The 19560-nt window shown below is 40.2% G+C and overlaps 1 long non-coding RNA gene across 1 annotated transcript; it reads left to right on the top strand.

Annotated features, from left to right (window-relative positions):
• The first annotated feature begins 17118 nt into the window (after nt 1–17118).
• On the top strand, nt 17119–18129 carry LOC118565719. The gene is made up of 3 exons (XR_004932546.1): nt 17119–17166; nt 17280–17383; nt 17986–18129. It is a non-coding gene; the product is annotated as an uncharacterized LOC118565719 (long non-coding RNA).
• The last annotated feature ends 1431 nt before the right edge of the window (nt 18130–19560 follow it).

Below are 19560 nucleotides of genomic sequence, written 5' to 3' on the forward strand. Positions count from 1 at the left end.
TGGCCTCCGTGCAGCTCTGGAGAAAGTCTGCAAACTCTCTTAGTGCTAAGGGGTTGTTAGCAGGTATTTTGGGCCATTTTGTTAGTTTAGCTCTAAAGGCTCTTTGAACAATGAATGGGCTGCCATACCTCTCCTGTAGAACATTCCAGATGCTCTGGTATGCCTGCTCAGAGTCACGGAAAAAATATCCCTCTACTGCCTTTCGTGCCTCACCTGCAAGATAACCCTTTAGATACAATATTTTCTCACATACAGGTAAGGGTTTGTTGCCAATTAGTGCCATGAAGGATATTTTCCAGTCAACAAACTTTAGAGGGTCACCACTAAAGATACCTGGCTCTGGTACGGGAAGTCGGTTTAAGGTAAGGGAGTTGGCAAGAGCTTCAGCTAAGCTAGGTTCTTCTCGTCCTGCAATGGTGTGGTGATGCTTAAAGGACGGAGCCAGCGGATTAAGGGTGGACTGTGTTTCCCTGACAGGACCATTTAAGGCGTTTTCAAAGTTGTGAGAGGATGCAGCATCATAGTTTTCAAGGTCATTTAACGGGCTTAGGGCTCTTACACGTGCTGCTGCTATTTTTACTTCACTTTCTGCCTTTAACTGCTGCAGTTTCATTTTTTCCTGCTCAAGCCTTGCCTTTGTTTCTACTTCTTCTTGTTTTAACTTTGCCAATGCCTTGTTTTCCTTTAATTTCCATTCATTCTCCATTTGGTTGACTTTAGTTTGCTGTGAAAGTATTTCTTGTGTGGTCTTTGCTTGTTCTATTTTAGCTGCAAACTCAGCTTCTGCCTCACGACTGCTTGTAGAATCTGTCTTTGAGCGTGCAACTGAACCATCTTGGAACGATGTTTCAGTTTTTGTATCACCGAACACAGAGCCATAGTCATTTTTGTTTAGCATCACTCTTACCCTTTCCTTTTCAAGATGATCATTAAAGGGCTGATCAATATTTTCTTGTCGTTTAGCAATGATCTCACAAATGTCTGTTGTAAGCACAGCACAGGCATCCATTCTTTTTACTATTTCTGGGGTCATGTTTTGGTTGCGGCGGATGGGCTCATAATGTTGTTGTACAACCGCGTGCTTCTCTCTGATGTCATGGCTGACACTGTTTAAATTTTCAGGTGAGCAGAAAGCCTTTAGTTTTGTTCTGATTTCTTTGGCTGACTCCTTCCAAGAATTATATGCTCTGTTAAATGCTCTTTCATTTTTCTTTGCATCCTGTTCATGCATTTCTTTGCCCTTTTCAGTTAAGCGTCTTTCACGATTGCTGGATCTCACCTCTTGCTGCTCCATGCTTTCGGGTTCTTCAGTGGGGCACGACATTTTGTTCCTTTTATCAGCAAAGTCTTTACAGAGTATAATACCTGAAATCTTGTGAATAACCAAGTTAGAGTTCGATATGAAGAGCAGTGATGAAGTAGCAGTTATTCTTGATAGGAGTAGTCTCTCTCGGCTGACACGTGAGGCTAGCTTTCACTCAGCGACGAGTTTTCACTGTAGCAGTCCCTCAGATCAAAGAAGAAACGGAGAGCCTCGACGGGTGCAGTTGTTTTCATTTACTGGATTCATACTGAATTTACACCGTGAAAACTAAACAAACACAAACATAAAATACATCTGCTTAGATGCCTTTCTTTGACACAGAATATAAAACATTACATAAAGTACAAACTTTATAAACAAACAAAGCTCTAAATATGTACCTCGCTCCGCTTTCCAAGGGCTGCAAGGTGTTTAGCTGTAGGTCCATAACTGCTGCTTATGAGCCTCATGAAGCTGCACTCAAAACAAATGTGCGCCCAGTCTTAATCTCTAACAAAATAAAAAGAGCGCTTTCTTTCGTTCTCTCGCCAGTAGGATATTAAGCTCTGAGACTGACTGACGGGGAGGTAGCAGAAACTTTCTTACTCTTGTGCGCACCCTTATTACCAACTGAGCTACAGCGCCCCCTACTGTACATTACCCGTAACAACTTAGATCCAACTTATAAACAAAGAACGGACATTTACACTCATCCTGGATGATAACTGACTTGCAACCCACAATGGACTGACCTACAAACAGAGGAATACAGAAATCACTAGAGAAATAAACTCAACAGAGGCATTAGAAAGACATCTGCCTAAAATGATAGTTTTGAAGGGCCGTTCTGCTATAAGGTTACAGGCTGGTAATATCCAACATGCAGAGGCCCTTGGATTGAAGCTAATGGCTAATTTAACACCATTTTCACATCTATGGTTTGTTTACTTTGGTCCAAATCAGTTGAAGTTTTTTAGCCTGTAACTTTTTCCATTGGTTGGGTTTCTCTTAATGCGTACAAACTACAGTATCACTACACTGCATGACAATGTTCAGTCTGTTTGTGGGTCAGATCAGGGTAGATGGGACTGCAAAAATCTCCCGAGATTTGCTGAAATTTTAAACGCAGATATTTCTGATAAATAATGCCAGAAGTCATCTGAGATTTGAATGACAAATTAACAAGATGTGCTTCTAGATGTTTCCCAAAGGGTGCGTTAGCTACACATGGTGACACAAATTCTAGTGGGGATAAGTCGTTTGACGCGACACTTGTTGCCTGTGTTATCCTAGCGCAGCAGGTCTTGGTGATATCACAGTAAATTTGGTAAAAGTCTGGACTATTTCTGCCCTGTGATGGACTGGCGACCTGTCCAGTGTGGAGGGTCTGATGCGCTGGAACCAGGGCCGCATGGAAGAAACAGTGAGAGGAAACTCTGTACTGAGGATCTACAGCAGCGCTGAGAGGGAGGCAATGGACCGACTCAGCCACAAGATCCTCAGAAGGCCCTTGGATGAGCGCTACCAGCCTCCTGGCGCATACACAGGCAAGATGGTTAATGTTAACTCAGACGTGTTGGCAGAAGAAAAAACTTATGCCGATGTCTTTCAACCAATCAACACTGACATGCAGTGATAAAAGGAATCCTCCATTTTAAAAGGACAGAAACAGAAGCGACACATTTAGTTTTTTTTTTTTTTTCCTGATAAATAATTGTTGTCACAAACAAAGTCAGAAGCAGGTCAAAGACTGACAGAGTCTGTAGTGTTTCCGTCTATCTAAAATACTTTAATTATACGTTCAGTTTAAAACTTTAAAGCAGTAGAAAGTACAGATAGTTGTGTCAAAGTGTAGCCATGTAGTATCATCACTTTCTACTTCCATTTCTTACTCTGCTAGGTTCCACTACTATGGAGTGCATGTTTAAATACTTAGTTCACATTCTTGACTAATAATTTATATTCTGAATTCTTCTACAGGGGAGTTTCTTGGGATGTGGAGTACCTTTACAGTCAGTCTGGTCGGTCACTGACTGTCATGGACAACCCAGAGGAAGAGGATCAGCTGGTGGAGCTGATGGATGATGAGGCGGTGCACGATGAAGGCTTTGTGGAGGAGGAACCCAAGGACCTGACCGTGCCTGTCCTCTTCGCTCCAAAACAAAGCACCGTCCACCAGGCCTTGAGCCCCTCTTCTTTTGCACAATCCACATCCAGCCAAGGATCTCTACATCAGTACCTAAGCCAGAGTCCTCTGCCCCTGGTGTTCTGAGTGAGTATCCTGTCTTTACTTACAGACTTGTATAATGGGGTTAATTTTCTATTTTGGAACATGTAACACTTGGAAGAATGTTATACAGGACTCAAGAAAATCTTTGTGTTAGTCAGATGTTTGTAGCTGTGGGTGTTTGAACTTTTATTAAAGTTAGAGAACTTATCACATATCCAAAAGTGAGACCCAGTTCTCATTACTCATCCATCTGAGGACACCCTGAATTATCCATGTTTACCCTACCCTGATTTCTTCTAATTAAGAATTCACCTATTTTATTCATTGCTGACGTCAATGGCAGACGCATTCCTCATGTTCAGTGACAACAATCATCTGAGTCATGAAAATAGTTCAGCCTCTGTCATGCGACGTGTGACGTGTGTGACCAGAGGTGTTTATGTGTTTGGCAACATGTTGTTGGGCGTTGTTAGACCTGACGGGCCCATCCAACAAAGGCTTTTTATTTTAAAAAGTAAGCACAATAGAAGTGACTAAGGTTTTGGTTAGTTTTGATCCTATAACAAAACCAATATAGAACAGTAAATAAAACTATTTAAAAATGTTAGGAAATCTTTAATAAGACTGAAGTGGCCTTTGAAGATATCAGCAATATATTACATAATTTTAGTGTAAATTATGCAGTGTATGAGGCCTTCCTGAATATGCTATGAGGTAACTGCAGTGGCCATTAAACACTGTGTGTCATTGATAGCAAGACGGAGCACATCGTAAATTTTCTTTGGATGACGTGCTAAAAGAACTTTAGGGAATGGCGTACCGCGAGCGAGCTATTTTTAGAACGTGACGTCACGAGACATCATATCACGTGGTACGTGGTAGGGCAAGCTTGCTGTGTCCTCCGCTGTTTCGCTGTAAAAGAGATGTGCGTTACCCTTGGTTTTACTCTGTAAAACGACTGCTTTTTCCAAGTCTAAGACCATGGTTTTTAAACATTGTTGCTATGGAACGTGCAACAGCGACTCGAGGTACGCTGATCGGCCGCATATGAAGGATGTTTTCTTCATTAATTTCCCGAAATTCAAGACTGCCAAGGAGAAATATGTGCGCTGGGTACACCGGTGCGGTCGGCCCACACAACAGTTCAACCCGGAAAAAGTTACCAAATTCAAGTACATATGTAGCAAGCATTTTGTTGGAGGAAAGGGCCCAACCGAAGAACATCCCGACCCAATTCCAGCGACATCAAGTAGTGAACAGGTAAGAGTTTTTTGGTGTTTTATTGAAGCTTAAATCTGATCACGACGAAACGAGCCATCCTTTGTTACACTTTTGTCATGTCTGCGTGTCTATCCTGTCTCGCGATATTGGCTTAGGTCCCTAAGTTGACCATGATGGTTTGTTTTGTCATCATTTCAGATGACAGATATGCATGATAGGAGGCCGACAAGTTAATAATGAAGCGCCTGCTACCATGATAGCCTACTCAAAAACATTTCAAATAAGACAAACATTAAACAAACAATTCGCCATGAATTTCTTAAGGTAAAGATTGTGAGATGTAAACAGTTGTTTTGTAGCTACCTATTGGCAACATATACCGATTCCTGGATGGTGATTATAAACAGAAAAAAAAAACTGCCAACGACGCCATGAACGCCGAGCAGGAAAAAAAAACATCGACTTACCGTTTGATCAACTCGGCCCGTTTTCTGGTCTTTTTAAGCCCTCGACACTCAAGCCATCGTTTGAGCTGAAGGTTGGTGTGTTCTTCGACAGTTCGACCAGTAAACCGTGTGCCTGGGACATCGTCTTGCGAAAGTTTAACGGCTGCAAAGTCGGTCATATCGCTGTTTCTGTTGCACGTGTAATGGCTGGTGGCTACGGGCGCTATCTACCTGTTTGTCCTACCAAAGCGGCAAAGGGCGTTGCTCTTGAGATGGTGACATCACGTGCGCGGTACGCCATTGGTTGGAGGTATTTATTTCAAGTCTCAAACTGTTGTGTTCTGGTTTGTTTTAATATAATTTTGAGAGTTGTATGCTTGAATATTTTTGTCACATTTTAGCAATCACTGCTTTTGAATTCAATTTTTTTTTCTTTTAACAGAATCAGCAATCATGCATCAAGATAGTCAAGAATCCAATAAAATTGATAGGCTTTATTCTATGAGTGATTACATGGCTCATGGATTACAATCAAGTATTTTACCTATTACTTACCTAAAAGATTACATTAAAATATTAACCCTGATAGTTATATTATCCTAATTAAAAACATACTTAATATTTCTCATATTTCCTAGGGAAAACATTCTAATTGTGTTAAAGATAAATAAATACTTGCATGACTTCTATATAATGGAAAAAATACCATATGAGCTAACCGTAATTTTCAAATGTAAGGACAGGCTTCACATCATAGAAAGAGTCAGTACTCAGGTAGCCGATCAACAAACATTTAATATGATAATAAAAAAACCCGCAGGCACCGATGTCAGGCAGTACGACTTTATTGTCATTCTCCGTGAGATGGATGACTCTTTGGAAAAAAACACAATACATTTCAATGCCAAGAATATGTTTTTAAGAATTTGTCACAAAATATATCATTTACGAAATGGTTAACTGACCAGACACTAAAAGTAAATTTCAGAAATTGTGTATCAAGCTTCCATTGTGAGGATGACAGCTTAATAGATGGTGTCAAAAACAGAAATATAGACAATATAGATCCCAGTGAGGAATGTTGCTCTACAGCAAACCTTCAAACAGGAAGAGTTTCTACCCTGAGATCAACTTTAAACTCACAACTGTCCCCTTTATGGCCCCACAATTCTTCAGTAACCCAGAAGTGGCAGCCAGTCAGCATCAGGTGGAAGGATAAACTAGAGAAGCTTGCTGACACAGATTATACCGAAGTGACCACAATTCGAAACATTAGTTAGGTGAACAATGACAAGTTCATCATAGCACAGGCGAGTGATGGAACTGAAGTCTTCTTGGGACTGAGAGATGATGGCACAGAAGTTGCAATTAAAAGAAGAAAAGGAGAAAAGAAAACATTAAAGTACGAGAAGGGAATCCTGCAACTGCCTTCCATGAATCATCCATCCATTGTGTGATATATAGACTTTGCCGAAAAGGGAAATTTTTAATACCTTTTTCTTAATCCCTGACCATGTTTTTTTTTATTATGATAAAGCATGCAGGAAGGCTGGTTTCTTACATCCTTTCTAGCGGCCACCAGCATGTAGAGCAGAACTGGTTCGACAATGTGACGGACCTGGCTCAAGATCTCATCAAATGGATGATCCAGGAAGAACCAGAGCGGCGACCTGAAGTGGATCAGTGTTTAAACCATCCATTTTTCTGGGACAGCAGCAAGTAAGGAAGAAAACACAGATATTCATGGTCAATTGATCTTTAGATTATGGTTTTAGTCACACCAAGGTCTTGTGACTCAGGGATAATCATCTAGGTATCTTGGGATAACAAAAATAATATTCTCATGAAATTTGACTGGGGCAAAAATTGCTCTATTCTCTTTTTCATTTTGTCTTAAATTCAGATTAATCCTCCAAAATTGATGAGTTTAGGACTAGTTGATCCCTCTTTGAACATGTACAGAGCTGTCTGTGGATACACACACAGACAAGCCACAGTGTGTTAAAGCATTGCACATTTCATAAACTGTACAATCCACCATTACGCCAGAGCTGGGATACACCCTTTACAAGTCACCAGTCCATCACAGGACAACATAGAGACTTACAGCCATATATTGTCTTGGGAAAACAAACAAAAAACTTACATGGCCTATCTACCTATGTATGCACAGAAAGCTTATGTCGTTATCACGGGAAAACAACTTTTGTTGTCCTAAAAAGATAAGAAAAATTGTCATCTTATAACAATGAGCTAATTTAAAGTTGAGGAAACAACAAAAAGAAAAAAAGAAAAGAAAGAATTTGTGGTTTGAAATTTTCCACTTTCTGGATCTCTCTTGTTTTCCAGGTGAATGGAATACTTAAAAAAGATTGGAAACAGGAATGAGATTGGAAATGATCGCCAAGCTGCCCCGGAACTGATACTTTCACTGGACCAACGTGTGCAAAACCAATCCTTCAAACAGTGGAAAAAAAAAAGGTGACTTCACAGTGATTACATTTAGCTTCACTATCCCAAAATCCCTAATTTCCCAAAATCCCTCATTTTGGGATAACAATTGTGGGTGTCTTTGTGTTTTGTTTTCATTATAGTTTGGAAAAGATCTGGTGCAAGACATGGAAAAGAAACGGAGAAGCTTCTACAGTGAAAACACGTTGGGATTACTGCGCTTCATACGCAACCTTGGTGAGCACCGGTGGGTTTTATCGACAGACTAGTCCATCGTTATTAGTTTATCATAAGCAACGCAGGGGTTTAATATTTTTAACATTTTACCAGGATGTTCTCACATTATTTGCACACAGATTTATTCTGTTTTAGTGTGCCAGGAAAAAAGATGAGAAGATAATTTTAGATTTTACTCAACACGATCTGTCATTCCCAAGAATTTACAAGCTATTTTCTGGTACTTTCAGTGAATATAAAGATTGATTTCAAGAGGATAACCTGTAAACTTGTGACAGCAGTCTGTCTGTAAGGAGAGTAAAACCTCCAGAAAGTACAGCTGTATTGTTACATTTATTTTACTCTATCCCTCTTTCCCCTGGTCACTGCCTGTATAATTGCTGCTTTTCTCCCCCTGCATTAATTTTGCTTTGATTTGAAAAATGTTCTAGCCTACCTTACACTTTTCTTGTTTTATTTAAAAAGGATTGCTTTTTTTTACCTATTATTCTTTTTAACTTTTTTGCAAAATTTGTGAGTGTTACACATTTAACTCCTTTTTCTTCCCCCCATTAACAGTTACAAAGAGGCTTCTACAATCAACATCTTGGCTTTGTTTCCTGATCTCTTCGAATGTGTTTACACATTTGCAAAAAGCCGAGGCTGGAATGAAGAGGCACCTTTAAAGGAGATGTTCCCGCCTCCAGTAAAAGCTCGGCACAATGGAGGACGTGTGCCATCAGAGAATAGACTTTAAAATATTTCTGTTAGTCTAATCCCTGAATCGCTTAGCACCTAAATACATCACAGACTTGTTATCAGTGTATCAACCTTCCAGACCACTAAGGTCTTGCTTTTTTTCTGCTTTATTTTCCTATATTTTAATCATGTAAAGCACTTTGCATTGCGTCTGTACTGAAATGTGCTATACAAATAAATTTGCCTTGCCTTGCCTGTGTGTTGAAGATTTACCCAGAAGATTTATCGTGGTTGCACCAAGGGACTTTATAAACCATTATTTTTCAAGGAAAAGAAGAAAACACCTGAGAGACAGAAGAAGACATCATGAACAATTGAACAAGTTGTAAAAAAAAGAAAAAACATTTTGCAGTCACTTAATTGGTCATATATATATTAAATATTCGTAAAATGTTGATTATAAGAAATGTCGGGATTCTGTTTGTGTATTGCATAATAATTTGGTTTTTATTCTGTGGTATTCTGGTTTGATTGTACTTCTAACAGGTTATATTCATTTGTAAAGGACATCCCAGTTAATCTGGTTTAAGACTCCACTTCAGTGTCCTGGAACTTGTTGAACCTGCTTTGGACGTCGTCAAACTTGTAGATGTGGGAACCACCAAAGAGCTGAGCCACAATGACATAAACCTCATCCTGGATGATAACTGACTTGCAACCCACAATGGACTGACCTACAAACAGAGGAATACAGAAATCAACAGAGAAATAAACTCAATAGAGGCATTAGAGAGACATTTGCCTAAAATGATAGTTTTAAAGGGGCCGTTCTGCTAAAAGGCTACAGGCTGGTAATATCTAACATGCAGAGGCCCTTGGACTGAAGCTAATGACTAATTTAACACCATTTTCACATCTATGGTTTTGTTTACTTTGGTCCAAATCAGTTGAAGTTTTTTAGCTTGTAACTTTTTCCATTGGTTGGGTTGCTCTTAATGCATACAAACTACAGTATCACTACACTGCATGACAATGTTCAGTCTGTTTGTGGGTCAGATCAGGGTAGATGGGACTTTTTAACCAATTTGACAGAAAATAATTTCAACGAAATAAGTTATTTTCATTTAATTTGAGCTTTAACAGGCGCTCAAATAATCACTTTCGTATTGGCCTATAGGCCAATGGTTTCCTCTGAGAAAAGCTGTAGAATTATTTAAAATCATGGATGAACTAGAAAAGCTCTCAGAACACACAGACCTCAGCGAAGGCTTCTGACATGCCAGCTGCTGAACAGGCCACAAACCATGTAGGAGCTCCAGGATGTCACACCATGCACGGGCTATGATAAGGAATCCTTTAAAAAAGCCAGAGCTCCTCTTTTATCTTCCATTGCCTTTTTACTTGTGTCACATTCCATATATGGAATAACAGAAAAGGCTTCCATAAATGCTTTCGCCATCTAAAGAAACACAGCTGCTTTGAAAGACATTGATTTTAATTTCATAATACTGCAACAGACTGTAACAGGTACTTGTGGACATACATTATATAAGACAAAGAATGGACATGTTACACTGTCCAGCATTTTGTTGTTGTTCCTTTTCTTTCCCCCTACAGGATCCCTTCAAGAATGACTTAAGACTCACCAAAATGTAGAAAACCGCTGCAGTCTTGCCAGACAAACCGTTGTTTGATTGAAAATTACATTTCTCTATTATAATACTGTTATTTTCACTTTCAGAACTCTCATACTTGCGCAATACCAAACATTAACTCCTCAATGTACTTGGATAACAATGACTCCACAGCTCATAGCCCCCCCTTTCCATTGGACATTGACCCAGTCTATTTTACCATATCATATCCTTCTTATCTTAAAGTATTCCCTGGATAATGAATTAAATGATTTGAGTAAGAGCAATTGTATTTTCTCATTCCATTCATGACAACTGATATCACCGTACTGTACTTTTTTGGCTGCATTTTTGGAGTCCTGGAGCGCTGATGACACTTATGCAAGATCCATTAGGAATACTGTGCCGGCTTTTGTATTGATGTACTGAAAGAGACCAATAAAGGAAAACTAACATAACAGGAAATAATGTTGTTGAAATGTATGTCAATATGGCTGGCTCTAATCAAACACAAAAAAATAGATATTCATTGTAAGTAAGGTAAAACCACATACCGGCAACCTCCAGTTGTTGTTCACCAGCACAAATGACAGAACTGCTTCATAGCTGTTAAATTTCACCTACAATACTATTGAAAAATATTTCAAAAAGTTGTGTCAAATTCTGAAGACCATTTCGAAGCTCTTATCTCAATGTTAATCTTTCTACTCATGTAAAAAATCTCCTTTAGTGACAACTAGGCTTCACTTTATGAAGAATAGATGTTGTGAAATAAGTCCATCAATGGATAACCCTTGTTAAGGTTGTTATGCCATCACACCATGGCTAAATTGTGTGAAATGGGACATGGGGAAGGATTAAAATTGGGTTGTGAGAAAGAGAGCTCCAAGCAAGGATAGCCTCTCTCTCAACAGGGTGCTTCTATAAACCACCCCCACAGACAAAAAGAGTCAGGAGTCAGAGCACACCTGACCTTCCCTCAGACCACTTCTCCAGACGAGCACCACTTTTCTCCTGGGGCTCCTGAGGGGAGGGGGGCTAGCAAGCCACCCGGTCTCCTTCCCCTGAACCATGAGGGCTCACAGACCCAAAAGAACAGGAACCAGCACCTGGGAGAGATACCTCTTCGCCCGGGGATAACCGGGCAAATCATAGTTAAGTCTGCTGTCTTAACCTCAGCGTCAGGAGCAGGAGGGAAGAATCCTGCCATGCAGTAACAGCTTTGTTTATTTTTCCTCAGCCTTTACAGGAATGCGGACTCCAGACAGAGCTGAAAAACTGGCAAGGAGCCACTTCCCCATGCTGAGAGGAGAACCTGCTGAAATCATGACCGGGTCGGGGCTGTCTGCAGGACATCAGGCTTCCGATCTTGACCACATGTTGATAGGCTGCAGAGCTGCATGCTACTCTGCTGAGCAGACCAACAACTTTCCTGCTTTTCCATTGCTCTTCTTTGAATGGCCAGAGTGGACCGAACTTACACGAGGCGCCGACAAGTTGGACAGAGAAACCCAAAGGGAGAGGTTAAATGGTTCATTTGAAAATGTTGGTGTGATGCGTCCACATGTTTTTAAACAATGAAAGAGCTAACAGAGATTGCTAGCATTCGGTACCATGTCATTGTCAAGTGTGTATTTATGGTTATAACAAAGGTTATCTCCACAAGGGTTTGACACATTGATGGGACATTAATGTTTACGTTATGCGGCCCACTCGTTATGACTAAAATATAAACCAAAGCTTTTATTTGTTAGCGCCAAAAGTCTGATAGTCAAAAATGCTATTTCCAATCGGGTAATATCCGGGTCCGGTTTTCCTACAAAGGCCCGTTCCAAGAATAAAGCTTGATCGTTCTGTTCCGCCATCATTCGGTAGAGCTATGAGCCTTATTCCTGCATTAATATTGAATATTAATGTTGTTTTAAACGCAATTTCGATAGCTGTAGGAGTTACCAAATAAAGCTGTTTAATCAAATGGCATTTTGTTAACTCAGGATTTGCATTGTGAATGGATTGAAACACATGCCAAATGTTTTCCTAAATTAGTTAAGCTAATTTAACTCCGTTCCCTGCTTTTTGAATCAGATCCGCAGTGAACAGGATTCATTGAATTATTCTGGTTATGATCAACCACCTTTGTTTTGTCTTTGTTTGTTTTTGCATGTAAATAGTTCCTTAGCTTAGCTTCTTTTTATCTTATTTTTGCTTAGTAGTTTAGTTAAGTTTCACCAGCCTAGTAGAGAGGATTTATTGATTGAAATATAATGTTAATTCAGATAAACAGCATTATATAGAGATGTTCTCTGGATGTTCATTTTATTTCCGTTTTTAAATTATTGAACTTGAAAAGAAGTTGTCACTCCTTTAATCTATGTGTGTGCAGAGTTTGCTGTTAAAAGATCGCTAGTGCTCGAATCCATCCCTTTCAACAATTGCCCAGATATTAGCTGAAGATCTGAGTATCACCAGACAATACTTAACAGACAGAGAGTTATTTATGAAACATTAAATAACTTTAAACAGTGTATAATTGCACAGCAGGGTGGATGTCCTTAGTAGGCCGTAGGCCAGAATCTGTAGGATCACTTTTCGTATGAACTGTCAGGGGTACACTTTCTTGCACGTGGATAAGTTGCTATACATAGCAGTGATCTCAAAACACCAATGTTCCCACGTTTTCACTTGCACATTAATAAGTTATAGCCGATAAAAAATCTAAACTGTTGCGCTACGGTCCAACAGGTCACGTGATTTGATTTTTGCTTCTCAGCCAATCAGATCGCTGTATTGTCTGCTGTTCGAGTTCAACCAGTTCATCATGGCTGCGCCTATAAGGTGTTGTATGCATCTGTTTCCAGACGAAGAAAGCCTAATAATACCATTTTCTGGTGCCAGTTGGCAGATATCTTGATGGCAAGAAAAAATAAATAGCCCAGTCCATCCATTTTCTAACACACTTATCCCTGCTGGGTTCGCGAGGGGTGTCGGTACTGATCTCCAGCTTTCACTGTGTGAGAGGCGGGGTACAACGTGGACAGGTCCCCAGTCCATCGCAGGGCAGAAATAGCCCAGACTTTTGGCCAATTTACTATGATATCACAAATACCTAGGATAGCACAGGTGACAGGTGTCGTCACCTGTTACCTAAGCTGCAGCCAGGCAGAAGACCTGCTAGTGCCACAGTCGTGCAGCCCATCAACTCAGCAGCTCCTCTTCTAATCCCAGCTCAGCTTATTTTATTGAACCCTGTGTCGACAGTGATGGCAGCAGGTCATCCCAGGGCGGCTCCTGCTCTGGCTCCTCTGTTACCACCTACCACACAGGTGGCTCCTGCACCCACTGCCCCTGCACCTGTGTCCCGCTTCACTCAGAGTCAGAGTTATTTTAAACAGTCAACATAAGTTTACATTATTCTATAGATATAGATGTTTATTGTCAAACAGAAATTATTTTGACTTTATTTACATGTACATCTACTATGATAAACATTTCAATTATATCTCATTTAAAAGGGGTGTTTGACACTATTTGAGCTTGCCCTGCTGTATATTATATACAATAAACCATAACTATTAACTCCTATGAGGGACTATACTAAGCGGTGGAGGAACTGGAAAGTTAACTATGTTAACTATGTTAACTATGTTAAACCTATTAACTACGATATGCGCCTGCGAAGAATGCGTGGTATACGTCATTTGACAGGAGGAGCGTTTGATTCTGGATCTTTCCAGTAAACGCCCATTACCTGAATAAAAATAGGTTGGGACGTTCCTCCAGCGGTAGAACTGCGGTGTTCTAGGTGAGTATCCTGTCTTTACTTACAGACTTGTATGATGGGGTTAATTTTTAATTTTGGAATATGTAACACTTGGGGGAATATTTTACAGGACTCAAGAAAATCTTTGTGTTAGTCAGATGTTTGTAGCTGTGGGTGTTTGAGCTTTTATGAAAGTTAGAAAACTTATCACATATCCAAAAGTGAGACCTAGTTCTCGTTACTCATCCATCTGAGAACACACTGAATTATTCATGTATACCCTACCCTGATTTCTTCTAATTAAGAATTCACCTATTTTATTTATTGCTGACTTCAATGGCAGACGCATTCCTCATGTTCAGTGACAACAATCATCTGAGTCATGAAAATAGTTCAGCCTCTGTCATGCAACGTGTGACGTGAGTGATCAGGGTAATTAAGGTGTTTATGTGTTTGGCAACGTGTTGTTGGGCGTTGTTAGACCTGACGGGCCCGTCCAACAAAGGCTTTTTATTTTAAAAAGTAAGCACAATAGAAGTGACTAAAGTTATGGTTAGTTTTGATCTTATAACAAAACCAATATAGAACAGTAAATAAAACTATTTAACAAAAGATATCAGCAATATATTATATAGTTCTATTGTAAATTATGCAGTGTATGAGGCCTTCCTGAATATGCTATGAGGTAACTGCAGTGGCCATTAAACACTGTGTGTCATTGATAGCAAGACGGAGCACATCGTAATTTTTCTTTGGATGACGTGCTAAAAGAACTTTAGGGAATTAGTTGGTGGTATTTGTTTCAAGTCTCAAACTGTTGTGTTCTGGTTTGTTTTAATATAATTTTGAGAGTTGTATGCTTGAATATTTTTGTCACATTTTAGCAATCACTGCTTTTAAATTCAGTTTTTTTTTCTTTCAACAGAATCAGCAATCATGCATCAAGATAGTCAAGAACCCAATAAAATTGATAGGCTTTATTCTATAAGTGATTACATGGCTCATGCATTACAATCAAGTATTTTACCTATTACTTACCTAAAAGATTACATTAAAATTTACTTAAGTAACCCTGATAGTTATATTATCCTAATTAAAAAATACTTAATATTTCTCATATTTCCTAGGGAAAACATTCTAATTGTGTTAAAGATAAGTAAATACTTGCATGACTTCTATATAATGGAAAAAATACCATATGAGCTAACCGTAATTTTCAAATGTAAGGACAGGCTTCACATCATAGAAAGAGTTGGTACTCAGGTAGCCGATCAACAAACATTTAATATGATAATAAAAAAACCCGTAGGCACCGATGTCAGGCAGTACGACTTCACTGTCATCCTCCGTGAGATAGGTGACTCTTTGGAAAAAAACAAAATACATTTCAATGCCAAGAATAAGTTTTTTAAGAATTTGTCACAAAATATATCATTTACGAAATGGTTAACTGACCAGACACTAAAAGTAAATTTCAGAAATTGTGTATCAAGCTTCCATTGTGAGGATGACAGCTTAATAGATGGTGTCAAAAACAGAAATATAGACAATATAGATCCCAGTGAGGAATGTTGCTCTACAACAAACCTTCAAACAGGAAGAGTTTCTACCCTGAGATCAACTTTAAACTCACAACTGTCCCCTTTATGGCCCCTCAATTCTTCAGTAACCCAGAAGCGGCAGCCAGTCAGCATCAGGTGGAAGGATAAACTAGAGAAGCTTGCTGACACAGATTATCCCGAAGTGATCACAATTCGAAACATTAGTTTTGTGGAAAAGTTCATCATAGCACAGGCGAGTGATGAAACTGAAGTCTTCTTGGGACTGAAAGATGATGACACAGAAGTTGCAATTAAAAGATTGCCTAAAAACAGGAAGAAAACATTAAAGTACGAGAAAGGAATCCTGCAACTGCATTCAATGAATCATCCATCCATTGTGCGATATATAGACTTTGTAGTGGATGAAAAGTTTGAATACCTTTTTCTTAATCTTTACGAGTTTAACTTGGAGGAATATATAAATAAATATGAAAGCAGTTTCAACTATCCTAAAATAAGAAAAAAACTTGTACGTGAGGTTCTTGAAGGCTTGAACGTGCTTCACTGCGAACCCCATCAAGTTGTTCACAGAGCTCTCCATCCACACAACGTTTTAATCGGTAAAACAAGTTCAGTTCCTCAAAAATTCCCAAGGCAAAGTTGGCAATAGTGAAGGTCAGGTCATGTTGGTCTACATGCTTTTTTCTACAGATATCCAAGGGAAGGCAGTATTGTCTCCCTCTGGGGTCAGCTCGAAGGCCAAAGAGACAGCAGAGAAGAAGACCGATGTACTGGTGAGTTTTTCCTGCAACACTAATTTATCTGTTGGCCACTTGTGTAAACAAATAAGCACTGACCATGTTTTTTTATAATGATAAAGCATGCAGGGAGGCTGGTTTCTTACATCCTTTCTAGCGGCCACCAGGATGTAATGCAGAACCTGTTCGACAATGATACGGACCTGGCTCAAGATCTCATCAAATGGATGACCCAGGAACAACCAGAGCGGCGACCTGAAGTGGATCAGTGTTTAAACCATCCATTTTTCTGGGACAGCAGCAAGTAAGGAAGAAAACACAAATATGCATGGTCAATTGATCTTTAGATTATGGTTTTAGTCACACCAAGGTCTTGTGATTTAGGGATAATCATCTAGGTATCTTGGGATAACAAAAATAATATTCTCATGAAATTTGACTGGGGCAAAAATTGCTCTATTCTCTTTTTCATTTTGTCTTAAATTCAGATTAATCCTCCAAAATTGATGAGTTTAGGACTAGTTGATCCCTCTTTGAACATGTACAGAGCTGTCTGTTGATACACACACAGACAAGCCACAGTGTGTTAAAGCATTGCACATTTCATAAACTGTGCAATCCACCATTACGCCAGAGCTGGGATACACCCGTTACAAGTTGCCAGTCCATCACAGGACAACATAGAGACTTACAGCCATATATTGTCTTAAGAAAACAAAACAAACAAAAAGTTGCAGTTTGAAATTTTCCACTTTCTGGATCTCTCTTGTTTTCCAGGCGAATGGAATACTTGAAAAAGGTTGGAAACAGGCATGAGATTGTATATGATCGCCAAGCTGCCCCGGAACTGATACGTTCACTGGAGCAATATGCTGAAAACCGATCCTTCAAAGAGTGGAAAGAAAAGGTGACTTCACAGTGATTACATTTAGCTTCACTATCCCAAAATCCCTAATTTCCCAAAATCCCTCATTTTGGGATAACAATTGTTGGTGTGTTTGTGTTTTGTTTTCATTATAGTTTGATAAAGATCTGGTGGAAGACATGGAAAAGAAAAGGAGAAGCTTCTACAGTGAAAACACGGTGGGATTACTGCGCTTCATCCGCAACCTTTGTGAGCACCGGTGGGTTTTATCGACAGACTAGTCCACCATTATTAGTTTATCATAAACAACGCAGGGGTTTTAATGTTTCTCACATTTTACCAGTATGTTCTCACATTATTTGCACACAGATTTAACAGATTTTAGTGTTCCAGGAAAAAGGATGAGAATATATTTTTAGATTTTACTTAATACAATTTGTCACTCCCAGGAATTTAAGTGCTATTTTCTGGTACTCTCAGTGAAAATAAAGGTTGATTTCCAGAGGGTAACCTGTAAACTTGTGACAGCAGTCTGTCTGTAAGGAGAGTAAAACCTCCAGAAAGTACAGCTGTATTGTTACATTTATTTTACTCTATCCCTCTTTCCCCTGGTCACTGCCTGTAGAATTGCTGCTTTTCTCCCCCTGCATTAATTTTGCTTTGATTTGAAAAATGTTCTAGCCTACCTTACACTTTTCTTGTTTTATTTAAAAAGGATTGCTCGGTCACAAAAGTAAATTATATTTCAGCCATACTATCACTGTAACAAATATCTTTTTTTTACCTATTATTCTTTTTTACTTTTTTGCTAAATTTGTGAGTGTTACACATTTAACTCCTTTTTCTTCCCCCCGTTAACAGTTACAAAGAGGCTTCTACAATCAACATCTTGGCTTTGTTTCCTGATCTCTTCGAATGTGTTTACACATTTGCAAAAATCCAAGGCTGGAATGAAGAGGCACCTTTAAAGGAGATGTTCCCGCCTCCAGTAAAAGCTCGGCACGATGGAGGAAGTGTACCATCAGAGAATAGACTTTAAAATACTTCTTTTAATCTTTAAATCCTTGAATGACTTAGCACCTAAATACATCACAGACTTGTTATCAGTGTATCAACCCTCCAGATCCTGTTCACAGACATTTTTAACACCTCAATGGCGACATGTCACATACCAGCCTGCTTCAAATCCTCCACCATCATCTCTGTTCCCAAGAAGCCAAGGACCACAGGACTTAATGACTTTAGACCCGTCGCTCTGACCTCTGTGGTTTGAAGTCCTTTGGGCGCCTTGTGCTTTCACACCTTAAAGAAATCACCGACCCCCTCCTGGACCCCCAACAGTTTGCCTACAGAGCCAACAGGTCTGCAGACGACGCTGTCAACTTGGCCCTTCACCACATCCTCCAGCACCTGGACTCTGCAGGAACCTACGCCAGGATCCTGTTTGTGGATTTCAGCTCTGCCTTCAACACGATCATCCCAGCTCTGCTTCAGGGGAAGCTCTCCCAACTGAATGTGCCCGACTCCACCTGCAGGTGGATTACAGACTTCCTGTCTGACAGGAAGCAGCACGTGAAGCTGGGAAAACATGACTCTGAGTCACAGATCATCAGCACTGGTTCCCCCCAGGGCTGTGTTCTTTCTCCCCTGCTCTTCTCCCTGTACACCAACAGCTGCACCTCCAGTCATCAGTCTGTCAAGCTCCTGAAGTTCAAGAATGACACCACTCTCATCGGACTCATCTCTGATGGTGACGAGTCCGCCTACGGGTGGGAGGCTGACCATCTGGTGACCTGGTGCAGGGAGAACAACCTGGAGCTCAACGCTGCAAAAACAGTGGAGATGGTTGTGGACTTCAGGAAGAACTCAGCCCCAGCTACCCCCATCACCCTCTGTGACTCCACCATCGACACTGTGGAGTCTTTCCGTTTCCTGGGAACTGTCATCTCCCAGGACCTAAAGTGGGAGCTGAACATCAACTCCCTCAGCAAGAAAGCCCAGCAGAGGATGTACTTCCTGCGCCAGCTGAAGAAATTCAACCTGCCAAGGACAATGATGGTGCAGTTGTACACCTCCATCATTGAGTCCATCCTCACCTCCTCCATCACCATCTGGTACGCTGGTGCCACCACCAAGGACAAGGGCAGACTGCAGCATGTCATCAGGTCTGCAGAGAAGGTGATTGGCTGCAATCTTCCATCTCTCCAGGACCTGTACACCTCCAGCACTGTGAGGCGTGCAGGGAAGATTGTGGCTGATCCCTCGTACCCCAGTCACAGACTATTTCAGTCACTTCCCTCTGGCAGGAGGCTGCGGTCCGTCAGGACCAAAACCTCACGTCACAAGAAAAGTTTCTTCCCATCTGCTACCTTATGAACAAGGCCAAGAGCCGCATGTGACACTGGACACTGCCTCTCTCCCTCGTTCAGGACAAAT

The sequence above is a fragment of the Fundulus heteroclitus genome, chromosome 14, assembly GCF_011125445.2.
Source record: "Fundulus heteroclitus isolate FHET01 chromosome 14, MU-UCD_Fhet_4.1, whole genome shotgun sequence".
Classification (NCBI taxonomy): Eukaryota; Metazoa; Chordata; class Actinopteri; order Cyprinodontiformes; family Fundulidae; genus Fundulus; species Fundulus heteroclitus.